This window comes from Impatiens glandulifera, chromosome 4 (assembly GCF_907164915.1).
Source record: "Impatiens glandulifera chromosome 4, dImpGla2.1, whole genome shotgun sequence".
Taxonomy (NCBI): Eukaryota; Viridiplantae; Streptophyta; class Magnoliopsida; order Ericales; family Balsaminaceae; genus Impatiens; species Impatiens glandulifera.
This window is the reverse complement of record NC_061865.1, coordinates 34,931,213-34,945,727: the sequence shown is the minus strand read 5'-3', so window position 1 is coordinate 34,945,727 and position 14,515 is coordinate 34,931,213.

The following is a 14,515-nucleotide window of genomic DNA, read 5'->3' as shown; positions in this document are numbered from 1 at the left end:
AAGAGGAGAGAGGAGAGAGGAGAGAGGAGAGAGGAGAGAGGAGAGAGGAGAGAGGAGAGAGGAGAGAGGAGAGAGGGGAGAGGGGAGAGGAGAGGAGAGAGGAGAGAGGAGAGGAGAGAGGAGAGAGGAGAGAAAAAAGAGGAGAGAGGAGAAAGAAAAAGTAAATAATTCTGGTGAGTTTAAAATTTAAGTATCATTGACATTATATTTATATTTATAGGTATATGTATTAATAACAAAAATGTTTATATATATAAATAAAATAAATATAAAAATTAGAAAATTAAGTATATTCATAAAAAAAAGATTTATATATATATATATAAATATATAAAATATATATAAAAATGATGAAACTATGTGCATTAATAACTAAAAAAAATTGTTTATATATATATATATAAATTATTAAGTTAGTTGTATTTATAACAAAAAAAAAAAAAATATTTATATCTTAATTAATATTAATACAGATAACTTTTAGATGATATATGGTAAAGATATATATATATTATATAATATATATATATATTATATAATATATATATATTATATTATATATATTATATAATATATATATATATTATATTATATATATTATATATATATATATATATATATATTATATATAATATATAATATATAATATATAATATATAATATATATATATATATTTGGTATGGAAAACACAATTTAATTAAGAAAAAGAGAGCATGAGAGAAGAGAGACAAAATATTTGATGAAGTGAATTATAGACGTGGATTATTCTGGTGTTTGATGACTTAAAGCATCATTATGGGGAGTGAGAGTAGAATAGGCAAGATGAGAGTCTGTAGGAAGGATTCAAAGAGGGTCAGGTCGAAAACTTAACTCGATCTTAGACGGCTCAACTTTTCTATCGGAGGATGAAGCTCGAGGCATATTGATCAATACTCGAGACTCTCCGTCTACTCTTTCAATTTCAGCGCATGGATCCTTGAGAAATCCTAACACCTCTTCAGAATGAAAGGATTTAGCTGGAAGTGATTTCTTGGAGGATGAAAGAGTTGAATGTTTTGTTTTGAGGGAAGATCGTCTCTTTTTAGACATATATTCATGGTTTGAAGATATCTCCACAACAACCTTAGAAGTCTACTTCTCAAACGGAGAAGAAGAGAGCTGCTTAGTAGCTGTAGATGATGCTTTTTTAGAAGTAGGGGCAAACTACAGCTTATTATCTGTAGAGGGCTTCATCTTTGAAGTAGATGACTTCTGCTCAGAAGTAGGGGTTGAGAGCCCCAAGTAGAAAAAGAAGCATCTCCTTAGCGGAAGGGAAGATGCGCTGCTCAGGAGCACATGAGGAAGCTTAAGAAATCTCCTGAAAAGGGGAGTACTGCTCTTGCTCAAATGTGTGAAGAGCCGCCTACTCTTCAACCAAGGGAAGCTAATGCTACTCAGCAATGAGAAGAACTAGAAGACGTCTCTCCTCAGCAAACATCTTCTCCTCAACAAATGTCTTCTCGGTATTACAGAAAAACAGTTGCTTCTTTGGAGAATGAGACTACAAGTTTTCAACAAACGTTAGTTGCTCCTCGGTATCAGAGATGTTCATCTCAACTAGTGACGCCTCCTTCCGAAGTTCATCAATCTTGGACGACTCCATACCATGAAAAAAGCACATGGTTGTTGAACTGTAGTGGTCCAAGATTGACTGCAGAAACTTATTAACTTTGCCATCTACTTCTATCGTTTTCTCCAAAGGTTTGTAGTTTGTCTCCCTTTTGAGAAGAATTTGGAACTACGCACGCCCTCTGGATATTGCAACAGCGAGCTCTCTTCTCTTGAGAGCCTCGTTAAATTTTTTGGTGTAGGTCCAACGAGGAAAAATTTCTCCATAATGAGCACCGACTCCCATAACTCAATCATATCAGCACCTTGAATGACCTCATTGAACCTCTTGTGGATCCTTATACTGCTCCACTTATCAAAGAGCTCAAGTCTCTCTGAAGTAGCAAACTCAAACTCCTCGAGGATGAGTTCTATGGACTGCATAATTTCAGATAGAGGTTCTAGGATAAAGACTGAAAAGTCTTTACCCTTTCCTGCAACTTCGGCAGGATTGGAAGCAAGGACAAGTTCCTTAAATGTGATTCTCTTTGAAGTTTGAACCTGTCTTAAGAAAGCCTCTAGAGCAACGGCTGAAGTGAGATGCTGCCTTAGGAATTGCAACATTAGATTGATCTACAACAGAGAGGGCATTCGGTTCCTTGGAAATAGAATCCTCTGTATGAACAGTAGCAGGATGAACACCTTGACCAGCTACTTCAGCAGCCGCTGCTGCTGTAGGGGAGACATCAAAGTCCGCTATAGGTCTTTCTTGGGAGAAGCTTCTACTATCAGCAATCTAGCTAGCAGTCTCAATAGATGTTGGTCCTTTAGTTTGTTTCTCAGTAGACGCCTCAACAGGCGCTACGTCCGAAGGTAAAACTGAGACTACCATGGGAGGCACCTCTACAACATGGGATTTGGCTAGTCTGACCTTCTTTGCAACAGAGGCAACCTCAGTGGCTTTCTATAGTCTTCCTTAAAGTGACCTAGTTTGTCACAGTTAAAACATTTCAAATTAGCCATGGAATCACTCTTATAATTATTATTATTTGAGTTTTAGTTAGAATGAGTATTTTTCATGAATTTTCCAAACTTCTTAACAAAGAGTGACATGACATCGTTGTTGATCTACTCAACAAACTTCGCAATTGTCACGGTAGGTGGTTCTTCAGCAGTCACAAGTACTTTGGTTGAGATACATGGGGATGGCTCCTCTTCATTCCTCGAGTTTATCTCAAATTACTTGGCTTTTAGATCGGCGAACAAGTCGTGCAACTCCATCTTATTTAGGTCTTTAGATTCCCTCATCGCCATTTTCTTTATGTCTCATTCTCTGGGTAAGGCTTTCATGACTTTAATGACAACCTCACGGTTGCTATATGTCTTCCTTAGAGATGAGAGCTCAATGACAATGATGCTGAATCATTCATCAAATTTAGTCAACGTCTCTCCAAGACGCATCTTGATGTTGTCAAACTTCTCTGTGGAAACCATGAACTTGTTTTCTTTTGTTTGGTCATTTCCCTCACAGAGTTAAGTCAATTTATCCCAAATTTATTTGACAATCGAGCATTACTTGATCTTGCTGAACATATTATTGTCTAGCATCTTGTAGAGAATATCTTTGGACACATTATCGAGGTTGGCCTTCCTCTTATATTTAGCAGTTCACTTAACTCTTGGTTTTCCTTCATCTCATGAGCACCTTTGGTTGAAGTTGTGGTTGTGCTGACCTTCATAATTTTTATTGGACGATCAGTGATTATATTCCACATGTCGTCATCTTAAGAAGCTAGATGAGACTACATCACGCTCTTCTAATCATCATAATCTTCTTTTGAGAACATTGAGATTTTGTTTAGAAGAGTCATGATTCAGATATCTACTTTACTTGAGTATAGAAAACCTAGATCTAATACCACTTGTTAGGATCGGTGACAACAATAGAAGGGGGGTTGAATAATGTTGTGCTAATTATAAGTTACAATTCGATTTTAGCCGTGTTATAGATTAAAATTTATTTTTATTCTTCACAAATTTTCGCAAGCTCTTGAACTAATTCAAGTGTGGAAGTTCTTGCTAAATTTGAAACGGTAGATACAATATGGAAATATGCAGTAAGTAAATAACACATGAGTTTTATGGATATTCGGAGATAAAACTCCTACGTCACCCTTCTTCTTTTTCCAGAAGGATTTTCACTAGAAAACTTTGATTTGTATAACAACTTTAAAAACTTAATCAGAACACATGACTTAAAAGCTGTATTTTTCTGAACTCCTAGTTATCACTCTGTTGAATAGAAAACGTTCTGTTCAACTTACAATATTGAAAATACACTCAAGTAGAACATTAAATTATCCCTCAACTTAACATAGTGAATTACAAAATACACTTGAGAAAGATGAGCTAAGAGACAATAAGTGTGCAAAAGATTAGAGAATTGGGAGATTCGTCATTGTATTTTGATGCTCTTTTATCTTGAATCGTAACAACGGTCGAATCTTTCTCTTGTATACATGTCAGCTTTCCCTTAGACGTACGCCAGGTGTACGGGATTGTACACAAGAATATATTCAATAGATCTTGGCATACTAGATTTTACTACGGAATATTCGGTGGAACGTGGTGTTCTAGAAGGTACAAGGCAGGTTAGTGGAATACTCGAGTACGTAGCAATTAAGCGTATTAAGATGACTTGGCAAACGGCTAATGACGAACACTACTGTTCGCTATGCTGATGAGCCATACAAATAAGTGGACGCTTCTTCAGACGGCTGTTGAAGCAAGGCGTCTACTCGCGCAGTTCTTTAAACTACTGCTGAAGCAAGGTGTCTGCTCGCGCACTTCTTTAGACTGTTGTTGTAACCTGGCGTCTGCTCGCTCTTCTACAGACCAGGGCGTCTGTTAAAGTGAGACATCTGCTTGCGTTCTTCTTCAGACCAGGGCGTCTGTTGAAGTGAGATGTTTGTTCGTGCACTTATTCAAACTGAGACATCTATTGATGTGAGACGTCTACTCGTGCACTTCTTCAGACTTAAATGTATGTTGAAGTTAGACGTCTATTAGTGCACTTATTCAGACTAAGAAATATGTTGAAGTGAGACGTCTACTCGCGCTTCTTGAGCTGTACCTGCACATAGACATTTACACAACTTAGTTTTATTCACGAACACATCATTAAAACTATATCAAATTGATTTAAACCTTTTCACCTAAGTTTATTTAAATCAATTAAAAACATTTATCCTTAATTAATTATTTATCTTTTAATTAATTTTCCCGTTTATTTATTTATCTTAATCTAACACTAGACCCTATAAAATAAAATTTAAAAACTTGTAAAAAATAAAATAAAATAAACAAATACCTAGAAAATAAATTTTCTAAATCACAAGCATAACAAATACATGACTACCCAAAAGGGGAGTCTAAACCACACAATATTAAAAAAAATAAAGAAATCAAATTTGGAGTAACGATATATCCGTGATACAATCCCAAAACAACGTTTGAACTTATTTTCCTTTTATGTTATTACGTATGTAGCTTATCATAAGCTCGATTCAAATAAATTTTAAATAAAAAAATCACAATGTCAACACTAAGGGTATTTTTAAAAAGAATTATCTCATCTTCAACCTTAAGACAATTGTCATTCTAGTAGAAACATAAGACACATCAATCTCCAACCAAGATCAAGTCAATTTCCACCTCAACAAAAACTTAGAGAATGATTTATCCATGATACAATCTCAGAACTATGTTCGGACCTGATTACTCATTTTATGAGAATACATAAGCATCTTGTAATAAGCTCGGTCCTAAAAAATATTAAAAATACAAAACTATTATGTCAACACTAAGGGTATTTTTATTAAAATAAAAATAATTTAAAACAAAACTAAATTTGTTCGAAATCAACTCCACAATGTCGATTAAATATTTAAAAAACAATATAATCCCTAGCTCGAGTCAAAGTGCAACCCCAACAGAAATTTGAGTTGGATGAAATACATCCCCACTCAGTTCAAGCCAACAAGAATTTGGGATAATGATCAATCCAAAATGATCAAACCCTTACGTAATTACTAGGGACGTTTTAAAATAAACTATGGTCAAAGAAAAATGACGACCTTTTAAATTCTCAAGTGCAAAAAGTGAAACGATGAGTTAGATTCAAGAAACGAGTAAGGATGCGGTAAAAGACATCCCCTAACGAGTGTCTCTTGACAAGCCAATGTATTTGGTGGGATTCGAGCAAGATGCTTTGCAAACAAATATACATCGAGCCTATATGTAAAAGCTTAAACTATAGTTGTTTAAGAGGGAGCTCGTAAAAGAAAAATTCTCAAACTTGGAACCATGTTGCCAATAGAGATGATGTCTCATCTCATATTGAGGTTGAATGAAAAACTCTATCGCCTTAAATGAAAAGAATAGAATCAAGAAATAATGTTGGTTGAGATATAAAATATAATATTATTGTTCATTTAGACTCATGTATATTTTCCTAGCAAGAACAAAGTGTTTGAGGCTATCGGATACACCTTAGTCATCAAGAAAATAGGCCAAAAAGGGAAAGAAAATACTCAAGAGGTTGAGATTTGAATTTACCAATTATTGTTCATCTAAACTCTCGTCTAGTTTACCAAGCAAGAACTAGAATATATTGATTCTATCAGATATACCCCGAGTATAAGAAATGATCCTAGAGGCCATAGAATCTACATCACGATAGTCTATAATTCTGAGAAGTGAGACTAATCCTCTTGGTGTATGGTATAAAGATTAAGAATAATTTAAATTTCAAATAATGTTTGAGTAAACAAATCCCTCGAAAAATTTAGGAAAAAATGGCTTGACAATAGACAAGTCTGATAGGATCGGCTTTATCGATAGAGACGGGGGTCTGGCTAAGGATAAATGCTTATGAAAAACGGTTTGAAAGAAATCATGTTAGGGATTTAATTCGCTTTCTATTCTACGCAAACACTTGTAAATACTTGAGACAGATTCAAGGCGGAATTGTTTACTTGGGTTTGAAGCACAAGATGAAATATGAAAAGATGACAGAAATGAAAGAACACAACAGTTTGTTTATGGATGTTCTGAGAAACTCTCCTATGTCACCCCTTCTTCCAACCACTAGAAGGATTTACTATAATATGATTCGAATCAAATACAATTTACACACACTTAGCTCACTATTGAACAGAACACTTTCTGTTCAATTACAAGATGAAGAATATCACTCAGCTAAAGGTGTTTTGATTCTATATCTCTCTTGATTCACACACAGTACAATCAGAAAGCAGCTTCACAGTATGAATTCAGTAAGTAAGATGATTGAGTAGTTTCTCTCTCTGCAAAATCAGATTGCTTGTTCGTTCTCTAAGGCAAATTCGTAACGCAGATTGTCCGTTGTTTTTTAGATTTATTAAATACTGAGCAAGAGCTAATGGTCGAATCTTTTAGAATGATATGTGGCACTCTTCCATTGGAAAGCCTCCATTGTACACAGCAGGTTCTGAGCACAAGGATCGTGGCCGTACATCACTGGTAGTGTGCCGAATATTCAATCAGGGATGTACCTATAAAAAAAGTAATGTGAGGAAAATTCTCTTACGTGGTATTCCTTGGTTGGTTGCATATAGCTGTCGTACTAATCTTCACTAGAAAGTGGAGCAGGAGTAGGGTACAGCTATAGCACGTGGGTAGGAGAAATGCTAGTTTCAAGCATACTACTTAAACTTAGCATTAGACGGATTTCAGTTAGACGGATTGTAAAATCAGTCTAATGAAATCACACATCTCCTTTTAATAATAACGTCTATTAGACCACCTGGTTTAATAGAATTAGACTCACGTCTAATTACAATAACCATTAAACTACATGTCTAACTCCACTGAGTTAGAATGCACGTCTAATTCCGATTCTACCTCAGACTTATCTGAAGGAGTTAGACGCACGTATAACTTTCATTAATTAGACTACACGTCTAATTATCCAATAACTATTAGACTGCACGTCTAACTCCACTGAGTTAGACTGCACGTCTAATTCCGGTTCTACCTCAGACTTGTCTGAAGGAGTTAGACGCACGTCTAACTTTCACTTAATTAGACTACACGTCTAATTATCCAATAACCATTAGACTGCACGTCTAACTCCACTGAGTTAGACTGTACGTCTAATTCCGGTTCTACCTCAGACTTGTCTGAAAGAGTTAGACGCACGTCTAACTTTCATTAATTAGACTACACGTCTAATTCCGAACAAATTAGACTATTCGTCTAATTGTAAATATATTAGACTACACGTCTAACTCCGGTGAGTTAGATTGTACGTCTAATTCCGAATATCTATTAGACCATCCGTCTAATTACAAGACTATTAGACTACATGTCTAACTCCGGTGAGTTAGACGGTACGTCTAATTTCGAACACATTAGACTTACGTCTAATTCCGTGTATTCATTAGACTTACGTCTAATTCCGTGTATTCATTAGATTTACGTCTAATTCTTTACATTCATTAGACTTCACGTCTAACTCCGGTGAGTTAGACTGTACGCCTAATTCTATGCATTCATTAGACTACACGTCTAACTCGGGTGAGTTAGACTGTAAGTCTAATTCTATGCATTCATTAGACTACATGTCTAACTCCGGTGAGTTAGACTGTACGTCTAATTCTATGCATTGAATGCCAAAATCGGTCTAATGACCCTCATTACAGCCAAGTCTTATGAAATATTGTTTCAATACACCTGCATCAAAACTCATAAGTTATTTCATCATCAAAATCTCAGTGGTTAAATTATTTCAACACTTAGTCAAAATAATTTGACCAACAATTTCCCCATTTTTGATGAAGAAATTGGAAACCTGCATACATATAACAGAATATGCATTTAACATATAAATAAATAAAACCCTTGTTCACTTACATCATACATCCAAAACCAGTATTCGAAAAACCATCAAAGAAATATTGTTTGATAGAGTTAAATAAAGTAGAAGAAAAGAGATAATTGTTCTTCCCTTTTAACTCGAGGATCGGTTGGACTCATTTCTTGATCGGGAAGCATGTTTAGATAAGGAGTATAGCCGCGACCACCACGACTGCCTCCACTTGATCTTCCACCGCGTTCACCACCACTGGCACGTCCACCTTGATCAACATTGGATAGCCTACTCCGGCCACCACCTATCGACCTCCACGCTCACCACCGCTTCGACCTCTACCTCTCTTGGTTGGCCTAGGACTATCATCGGTGCTTGGAGCTCGCCTGGATCTTGTACCAGTTGACAAACCATCGTTTCTTCTACCTGACTCACCTTGAGCTGGTCGAGGTTGAGCACATTCAGCATTTGCCTTTGCGTCCTCCTTTGCTTGAAACTTCCTTCCAATGGAGTCAGCAAACTCTTGTCGTTCATTTTCATTTCTACTCGGACAACTCTGAATTTCCACCATCTGATTCTTCACAAGACAAAATTCTTCTAAGGTCTCCTTGTGACGTTCATCATTGAATTTCCTTTCAATGTCCAGTAATTCAGTTTGACGGCTAAAGAGTTGCTTTTCAAACTTTGAGAAGTTTAGATTTAGGACATGAGTCTCATATGTGTTCTTCTTCAAAGTGTTGTCCAATTCAGTAAGGACCTTGATAATCTTGATAAAGCCCTCTCTTTATTCTTCCTTCGAGTTCATGGCTGTGTCATTGTCTTCTGAATCGATGAGAGCATAGACCTCATAGATCTTAACAGATTGTTTCCTCCGGCAGAGGACTCTTCATGTGATGAAATCTCTTCCGATTCTACTATCATGCTCTGAATTAGCTCAAAGTTGGTGTGAATCTGCAAAGATTTCTCCGGTTGATTCATTTTGGCTTTCCTAGCAGCTTCATGTCGCCCTTCTTCTTCAATTTCTTCTTCAGCTCTCTGAAATCTCTCATACAGATTTCTAGAGTAGTGAATAGGAATATTGATGTTTTCGTGAACATTTTCCACAATGGTGTCGGGAAATAGACGGGGCTTCTTATATGTAGCATTTTGATCCTGTTCCTCCTCACATAAGGAGCTCCCTTCTTCAACATTCTTTTCTTTGGAGGGTTCCCCCTCAGTTCTGACAGTTTCTAGCTGAGTAACCTCGGCCATTTTCTCTTGAACAACCTCTGTTCTCGCAACAAGGGTTATCATCTCATTTTCTTCAATAGGAGCTTGAACAGCCTCCTCAATCACATCTTCTATAAGAACTTCTTCTTCATTTATCTCAAGAGCTTGTTCAGGCTCTTGGACAATCAATTCTTCTTCATTCGAAATTTCTTGAATAGGTTGATCTAGAATGTGTCTCTCTTCGGCAGAAAGATTCCCGAATTCGATCAAGAGAGCAGCATCTAGCTCATCAGCATCATTCTCAGCATCTGGAATATCCATTACTTCATCATCATTGAGAGGTTCTGTGCCAGAGAAATCGGCGCCATGAATGTGTCGAGAAGCTACAGAGACGTAACTGTCCAAGATATCGTTTAGCTTCTTTAAAACCTTCATTTCCACTTCAGATCCTTTCTCAGCAGGATTGAAGTTAGCCTTTCTGGCTTCGAAGATTGGGAAAGAGCTTTTCCATATAGACAATCTTCCACAAAATCTTTTCTCTTCAGAGCCTCAGCATCCTCTGAAGTTCTTGCCTATTTCAGAACATTCTTTTCGTTTGCCACCCGCTTCTTCCATTCTTTCGTTATAGCAGAGTTTGACAAGGATTCATTATACTTGGATGACAGTCTCTCCATTGACCAAGATTCATAAATCTCTAGTTTCTCAGACGTAATAATTTTAACTTGCTCTAAGATGAGGTCAACAATCCCTGTTGCCTCCAATACCTTTTCGTGAGCGTGAGTTGCGATTTTCTTGCCTTTTCCAACAACCTCTATGGGTTTTGGAGTAGGTCTAGGTTCACCGATCACGATTCCACCTGTCTGTCTTCGGGAACGTATCAGTTCAAACGCAGATTGAGATTTCATACAGATCTCAGCAGGAAGATCCATACGAACAACTTTCCCAGCTACCAATGAATCTTTAGGAACTAGAACGGTGGGTTCACCAGCCACAAGGGTAAGAACAACACCTTGTTCTGGTTGAGATGACTCTGTAGCCCCGGCGGATACAAGATCAGTTTGAATAATAGGAGACTCAATCTTGTCAACAGTTTCATCATTTGGACCGGCTGACTCAACAGTTGTCCCTTCAACACATTCCCTTAAGGGAGAAAATACAGATTCAGCTTGTTCCACTACGGGAACATTAAACATAGGCACAGCGGCAAAAGATTTGGAAGACTTTACCTTTACAGATTTAGACGCGCGGGGTACCTTCGTCTTCTTCTCCTTTTAGACACAAGATCTCGAAGGTTTCCTCAAAATGGTTGAGGGAGTGGATAATGAGGACGTCGGAGTTGCAGCAAGTACGCCTGGACCTTGCCTTAACCTTGAATCGACAGATTCAGAGTCCTTCTTGTTTGGACTCTTCAGACTGGAGGAACTAGCCTCTGACTCATTCATCATTTTCGTTCTCTTTGCCCTTGTTGACATAACAGAAGAAGAAAACTTGGATCGGGTAGAAGGCTTTCCACCGGTTTGGTAACTAGAAGCATCAGATGCAGATTCAAGGTTGTTCTTCAACCTCATCAGTGTGTTAGCCACTATAAGGGCAGTATAAACTTTTGGAGAGTTGATCTGCACAAGTTCACCAACAGGAACCCCCAAATGCTTCAACAGATGACTCAGTTGAGCCGCAAATGTTATGCTTTTGTCTGACAGATAGAAAAGCACAAGTTCTGGAAAAGGGTATGAGCCCAGTTTACTTGGATTCCCTTTGAGATAGCACACATATAGTCAAAACGGTCTTGACTGTAGAGATGGAAAGAGCCAGATTTCCCTTGTAGTGCCTTTGCCACCACGTCGTTCAGTAGAATGAAATTCGGTTTGAACGCCTTCTTGAGTCCATTTACAAGGATTATCGAACCATCGACAGAAAAGGTTCTCTTCATCTCCTCCATGATTTCTGAAGAAAGGATCAGGTCGAATAAATGCCCCTCCGTCGGAAATTCAAAGAACTCCGCATAAACTGCTTCATCGAATGAGAACTCCATTCCGTTGATGATTGATACGATGGATTCACCCATCATAGTTGTCGTTTTGAAGAACTCGCGAACTTCGTTTTCGTAGAATATGAACGGTCCACCTAGATACTTTCTTAACCCAGAATATTCTAGGGTTTGGAACATCTTCACCACCTCCGGTTGATCGAACGTGTATACAGATGGAAAGTCCACCTACAAAGTACAATGATCCAGAGTGATTTTCTTCACCATTTTCAAAGGAATATGAAACGACACAAGATTTCAGAGAGATTTAGTGAGAGAAATACAAAGAGAGCTAGGGATCTTAAGGATTTTGAGGGATTGAAAGCTTTCAAATTCATGCACTAATATCCTTATATAGACAGAAGAGGGAAACACATAATAACCGTCTCTTCTTAAGGGTATGGCCCATTAATAAATGTTAGACGTCCTTTTTCAAGAAGTCATCATTAAAAAAGAGGGTATATCAATCATTTTCTCTAAACTTGAGATACATGTGTCTTCATGTTAATAAGAGATGATTGTTTAATAAGTAAATAACTCTTAATCGTGGGACAGCTGTCCTTGATCAGTCTAATCGGCACGTAGTTAGACGTTTTTCTTACTCCACAAATCCATATAACAAAACATCTATTAGACGGATGAGTCTATTAGATACATACGTCTAATTCCGTGTTATAAAAATCCGTCTAATGTCTATTAGACGTGTACGTCTAATTCCACATTAACACCACGTGTTATACGTGTGTTTGATTAGACGTGAGCATCTTCTTGCTCATGACGTAAAAACGTCTAACGTCTATTAGACGTGTCCGTCTAATTGTGTAGGTATAACACCTCAACATGTAGACTTAGATGAATGGGTTTTGAGCAAAAATACGTCTTAAGTACACACTATTTCTTTTAGACCCCCTTGTCTAATTAGATCGATTAAGGATATACGTCTGGAGAGTATCGTTTCTTCCAAAGTAATTTTCCTTCTCAATATGTATATGGACATAAGAATGTAGTGAATAATTTTTGTGGTCCAAAGACCCAAAAATATTTTTAACAAATAAAAACAATAAAAAAAACATTTATTCTTCTAGAATGGCAAATGCCATTGTTGATCTTCCAGGATGTGTACTCAGAGGAGTACTCTTCTAGCTTCGTTCCTACAATCCTCCTACATCACCTACAAAAGAAACTATTAACACATTTTGGTACCCATACTTAATTGGGTCCTCGATCAATTAGTCCCTTAGGAATCCATATCTGAGTTATTCTAATGGACTTCCCATTTTGTGTTGTGATTAATGCATAACATTTTGACTTAGCAGATGACTTCCTGCTAGCCACTGATCCTTTAACTTTTGAAGAAGATTTTCTTTTAAAACTTTTGGACTTAGAGTCAGGTTTTAAATTGCCAGACTTATTAGATGCTTCTAGCTTATTCTTAAGCCAGCTAACAGTAGTCATACTCCCTTTGAGTCAGGTTTTAGATGCTTCTAGCAGACTATTTCATTTTTTAAAGCAACTTCTTCATGAATAGGATCAGATTCAATGTTAGTCATACTCCCTTTGACAAAAATTATTGGCTTTAGTTTGTCATATGATTTTGACTTTTTGCGTGATAGGTTAGGGTCATTGCTATCAAATCCCAATCCGGATCTAGATCTAGCAGGTTTCAACATGCTGATCTAATATTTGACAGCATCTCCAGACCTTGTCCATGCACAGACAACATAGTTTAACCTTTTGTTTTCAGATGAAAGGGTTTGAATCTGTTCCTTAAGCATCTCATTCTCAGATGAGATCTCTTCAATTTTTTTTTCAAAAACACTTGACTCTTCAACTTTAGACAGATTTGATTTATTTACATCTGATGAAGATTTAGTTTCATTTAGGGATTCTGTTGGGTCAAATTATTTTGACTAAGTGTCGAAATAATTTAACCGCTGAGATTTTGATAATGAAATATCTTATGAGTTTTGATACAGGTGTATTAAAACAATATATCATAAGACTTGGATCTAATGAGGGTCATTAGACGGATTTTGGCTTTCATTGCATAAAATTAGACTTACAGTCTAACTCATCGGAGTTAGACGTGTAGTCAAATAGACGTGTATTTAGACATAAGTCTAATAGATACATGAAATTAGACGTAAGTCTAATGCATAGAATTAGACGTACAGTCTAACTCATCGGAGTTAGACGTGTAGTCTAATGAATGTAAAGAATTATACGTAAGTCTAATTAATACACGGAATTAGACGTAAGTCTAATATGTTTGTAATTAGACGGATAGTCTAATTGATATTCGGAATTAGACGTACAGTCTAACTCATCGGAGTTAGACGTATAGTGTAATAGAAAGTGAAAGTTAGACGTGCGTCTAACTCTTTCACACAAGTCTGAGGTAGAACCGGAATTAGACGTACAGTCTAACTCAGTGGAGTTAGACGTGCAGTCTAATGGTTATTGGATAATTAGACGTGTAGTCTAATTAAGTGAAAGTTAGACGTGCGTCTAACTCCTTCAGACAAGTCTGAGGTAGAACCGGAATTAGACGTGCAGTCTAACTCAATGGAGTTAGATGTGTAGTCTAATGGTTATTGTAATTAGACGCGAGTCTAATTCTATTAGACCAGGCGGTCTAATAGATGTTTTTCTATTAGAAGGAGATGACTTATTTCATTAAACTGATTTTTACAATCCGTCTTACTGAAATGCGTCTAATGCTCAGTTTAAGCAGTACGCTTGAATCTAGCATTTTTCCTACCCACGTGCTATATTTGTACCC